This window comes from Piliocolobus tephrosceles, chromosome 14, assembly GCF_002776525.5.
Source record: "Piliocolobus tephrosceles isolate RC106 chromosome 14, ASM277652v3, whole genome shotgun sequence".
NCBI classification, from domain to species: domain Eukaryota; kingdom Metazoa; phylum Chordata; class Mammalia; order Primates; family Cercopithecidae; genus Piliocolobus; species Piliocolobus tephrosceles.
The window spans coordinates 36,755,444-36,760,757 of NC_045447.1; the positions used below are offsets into that span (position 1 = coordinate 36,755,444).

The 5,314-nt window shown below is 36.8% G+C and overlaps 1 non-coding gene across 1 annotated transcript; it reads right to left on the reverse strand.

Moving 5' to 3' along the window:
* Positions 1-4,707: 4,707 nt before the first annotated feature.
* On the reverse strand, positions 4,708-4,814 carry LOC111536846. The gene has a single exon (XR_002729826.1). It is a non-coding gene; the product is annotated as a U6 spliceosomal RNA (small nuclear RNA).
* Positions 4,815-5,314: the final 500 nt, after the last annotated feature.

Here is a 5,314-nt window from a genome sequence, read left to right on the forward strand (position 1 = left end):
AGGATTGTCTTGGCAAGGCGGGCTCTTTTTTGGTTCCATATGAACTTTAAAGCAGTTTTTTCCAATTCGGTGAAGAAACTCATTGGTAGCTTGATGGGGATGGCATTGAATCTATAAATAACCTTGGGCAGTATAGCCATTTTCACGATATTGATTCTTCCTATCCATGAGCATGGTAACAAACCAAAAAAATAAATGAAATATTTTGGTTTGTTAAAAGAAAAACTTCAGCCAAATTAAATTTAAAGGAGTTTAATTGAACATTGAAGGATTTGCAAACTGGGTAGCCTCCTGGGCCAGAATAGGCTCTGAGACTCCACACAGCCATGTGGTAGGTGATTTATGGAAAGTAGAAGGAAGGTGATATACAGAAAATGCAAGTGAGGCACAGAAACATCTGGATTTGTTATGGATTGATGTTTCTTATTCGAACACAGTTTGAACAGTTGGCTACATTTGAGTGGCCAAAACTTGGTGATTGACACAGGTGTCAACTACGGGTCTGGTTACACTTTCCTTGTTATAGTTCATGATGTGCAGAGAAACCTTTAGGCCTAATTTAAACATGTAAGGAGGCAGGTTTAGGCTAAACCTGATTTAACAATTCCCCCCATTTTGGTTATCTTCTCAATTTTGAGAGATTGACCAAAACTTCAGACATTGATGTTACTATCACTATCATAAATGTACTTATTTGGCCTTGAAACTCATTGGAAAATAGCAAAACAGTGGGTTTTGTACGGTAGAAGTAAGGACTTCAGGTTCTTTCTTTTTTTGTTTTTTGAAGGATTAAAGTAGAGGGTACTTCTTTATTCTGCAATGTCCTCTTTGCAGGAGAAAAAACACCAGGTCTGTTCTAGGATCTATTTGTTTCGTTAAAGTCTTAGCTTGATTATGCCACATTTAGCGTGAGTGACTCCACTTTGATTTGGTCTGGTCTGTTAGGACCTAGTGTATGAGCTCAGTACAAAACAATGATCGCTCATCATTTTGTTTAAAAATTCCCCACAGTTGGTCACGATCGCACTTAGGTGAGAGTGTGACCAAAACTTAAGGCCTTAACGCCACTTTCATTTACCACCATTTTGAGTTTCCAGTCTCAGCATATCATTCATAGTTTATGGTGTGCTCATGGCCACACATGTCTGTCAGCTCTTGTCATTTCAGTTGAAGAGATACCATTTGACATTCTAGAGATGGCTACATGCAAACATTTAAAACGAAAACTATTATGACTATCAGGAGAATAATAGCAAGAATTTGGTGTATGTTTCTTACCCAGAGTCCCTGTAAACCAAACCACCTAAAAATAAAGAAATCAAAGAATGAACTAGATAAGAGGCCACTCAATTAACTCAGCAGTCTTTTTGTTAATCTATAACTGAATCCCTATATCTACATTTGATGTATTTCTCCATAGGCCACAAGTGCCGGCAGCTCCTTGGATACTTCTCTGTTTAGCTAGTATGTAATCTAGAACAATTCTATTTCAAAAGAGAATTTAAAGTCTGTTGTGTAACCACAGGCTTTACAGTAGAGTCTGCAATAGAGTCTATAATGACGGATACATTTCTAATCATTGCTTTTTTTTTTTTTTTTTTTTACTCCAAACCATGAAAGAAAAGGACCTAACAAATGAGGCCTTTCTAGAAGAGTGAAGGCCCCCTGGCAATGTTCTCTTTAACCATGATGTGGGCTAGAAGGAGTGAATCAATGTTCTGTTTCTAATTATATGACAATGTAGACACCATTAAGGTTTCTCACCTACATTGGACCTTCATCTTTTGTCTGTCAAGATATAGGGTTATCTGCATATAAGGCTGGCTGCAAAATTATTTGCAAATAAACGTATACCCCAAATGTGTACAAAACAGCCCCTCTTTTCACTTCTATTGTTCATAGAGGCATAAGCAAGGGAAAAAATATTCAAGGATAAGAGTCTAATGATAGTAGAAGTTTTGATCCATGATTTTGGGAAAAGCTGTTCATATCAATAATGTCATCTTCTTCTGGGGAGAAAATTCCCTGGTTAGCTTCACCTGAAGGGTTCCCGTGGGTGTACATCATGGAGGAATCCTTCTCAGTTGTAAGATTATGAACCCAAAGTTCAAGGTCCTGAAGTTTTTGCTGGAGTGTACATGGCAAGGACAGTATCTCTGTTGTTCTCAGACGATTCAGTCTTCAGGTTCTAGATTGTGAAGGGGTGGATTGTCCTCAGTCAGGAAATCATTAAAAGGTTTTTTTTTTTTTTTTTTTTTTTTTTTTACCTAATGAAAATGCACAGAAATAGAAAATACAATCCTAGAATTCCTATAAACCACAAAAGACTCCAAAGAGCCAAATCAATCTTAAGCAAAAAGAACAAAGCATGAGGCATCACACTACCTTATTTTTAAAATCTGCTACAAAGTTGTAGTCATCAAAATAGCATGGTACTGGCATGAAATCAGGCACCTTGGCTAACAAAACAGAATAGATAGCCCAGAAATAAATCCTGCAAATATAGTTAGCTAACTTTTTACAAAGGCATCAAGAATATACAACAGGGAAAGGATAAACTTTTTAATAAATGATTGTTGAGGAAACTAGAAATCCACATGCAAAAATAAAATAAAATTGGATGCTTCTCTTACACTATATACAAATATCAACCCAAAATGGATTAAAGAATTAAACAGAAGGTCTAAAACCTTAAAACTCCTAGAAGAAAACATAGGAGAAAAGCTCCTTGACATTGTCTTTGGCTGTATTTTGTATACCAAAGTAAGAGACAACACACACACAAAAAATAAGTAAGTGGGAAAACATCAAACTAAAAAGTTTCTGCATAGCAAAAGTAGCAATTAACAAAATGAAAATGTTACCTACAGAACAAAAGAAAATATTTGTAAGCCATGAATCCAATAAGGAGTTAATAAGGAACTTACACAACTCAAGAGCAGGAAAACAAACTGATTATAAATGGGCAAAGGACCTAAATAGACCTTTCTCAAAAGAAGACATACAGGCTGGGCATGATGGCTCATGTCTGTAATCCCAGCACTTCGGGATGCTGAGGCAGGCAGATCCCTTGAGGCCAGGAGTTTGAGACCAGCCTTGCCAACATGGTAAAACCCAATCTTTACTAAAAATACAAAAATTAGCCAGGTATGGTGGTGCAAACCTGTTATCCCAGCTACTCGGGAGGCTGAGACTGGAGAACCTCTACCACAAGGAAGAGGTTGCAGTGAGCTGAGATCATGCCACTGCACTCTAGCTGGGTGACAGCATGAGACTCTGTCTCAGGATAAAAAAAAAATAAATAAATAAAAGATATACAAATGGCCAGCAGGCATATGTAAAGATGCTCAATATCATTAATCATCATGAGAATGCAAATGCAAAAATACACAATGAGTTATCACCTCACACTTATTAAGATGGCTATCAACAAAAAGATAAAAGATCCCTGTTGGTAAGGATATGGATAAAAGGAAACATTTGTATTAATATACTGTTGGTGGGAATGTAAATTGATATAGCCATTATTTTAAAAAAGTATACTAATTATCAGGGCAATGCAAATCAAAACTACAATGTGATACCACGTTACTCCTGCAGGAGTGGCCATGATAAAAAAATAATAGATGTTGGCATGGCTGTGGTGAAAGGGAATGCTTTTACATTGCTGGCAGGGATGTAAACTAGTACAACCACTCTGGAAAACAGTGTGGAGATTCCTTAAAGAACTAAAAGTAAACTTAACATTTTATCCAGCCATTCCACTACTAGGTGGAAAAGAAGTCATTATACAAAAAGGTACTTGCATATGCATGTGCATGTTCATAGCAGCACAATTTGCAATTGCAAAAATATGGAACCAGCCCAAATGTCCATCAATGAGTAGATAAAGAAAATGCCACACACACACACACACACACACACACACACACCATGGAATACTACTCAGCCATGAAAAGGAATAAAATAATGACATTTGAGGCAACCTGGACTGAATTGGAGACCATTATTCTAAATGAAGTAACTCAGGGATGAAAAACCAAACATCCTATGTTCTCACTCATAAGTGGGAGCTAAGCTATAAGGACATAAAGGCGTAAGAATGATACGATGGACTTTGGGGATTTAGGGGAAATAGTGGGAAGGGGTATGAGGGCTAAAAGACTATATGCTGGGTACAGCATACACTGCTCAAGTGATGGGTGCACCAAAGTCTCAGAAATCACCACTGAAGAACTTATCCATGTAACGGTTACAGGTAGTCAGGCATGAGCAGGGCAAAAGAGGGCTCCCCACCCCACCACCTACCAGGAATGTCAGGTGATTGGGTGATAGTTTGACAATCATCACATTGCCTCTCTATAAGTGATAATTCTGACAGCCAGTACCAGGAAGAGAAAAAAAAAACCTACTTTGTTCCACAAAAACCTATTTAAATTAAAAATTTAAAAAAATAACAGTACGGAAGTTTTCAAAAAATTAAAATAGGAGTACCACATGATCCAGCAATCTCACTTCTGGGTATATATTCCAAAAAAATTGAAGTCATGATCTAGAGGAAATATCTGCACTCCCATGTTTATTGCAACATTATTCACAATGGCCAAGATAGGAGAACAATCTAAGTGCTTATCTGTCGACAGATGGGTGGATAAAGAAAATGTGCTTTGCATATACTTTAAAATTTTTTAAATAGATTTTTAAAAAAGAAATATGGAATGTTTCACTAATTAGAGTGTCATTCTTGCTCAGGAGCCATGCTAATTTTCTCTGTATTGTTCCAATTTTAGTACATGTGCTGCCGAAGTAAGCACTAGATATGTGTGTGTACATGTGTGTGTACACATACAATGAAAGTATGTAATTATTCAGCCTTAAAAAGAAGTTTCACTATTTGCAAACTTAGCATGAACCTTGAAGACATTATGCTAAGTGAAAATACCCCAGAAACAGGAAGGCAAATACTGCAAGATTTCACTTTTATGTAGAATCTAAAAACCAAAATGCTAAGCTCATAGTAACAGAGAGTAGAGTGATAGTTACCATGGGCTCGGTTTCAGGAAAAGGGAAGATATTGGTAAAATATTGCAATCCTTTAATTATAAGACGAATAAGTACTAGAGACTTAACAGCATGGTGACTGCAATGAATAATAATGTATTGGTTATGTGAAATTTGCTGAGAGTAGGCTTCAAGTGTCATCACTAAACACACCCACACACACACACAAATGAATGTTATATCAGGATTCATTGAGGTTCTTTAAGAATGACTCTTCCTTTACTCAGGGACAAATATCTTCTAGCATATTGTC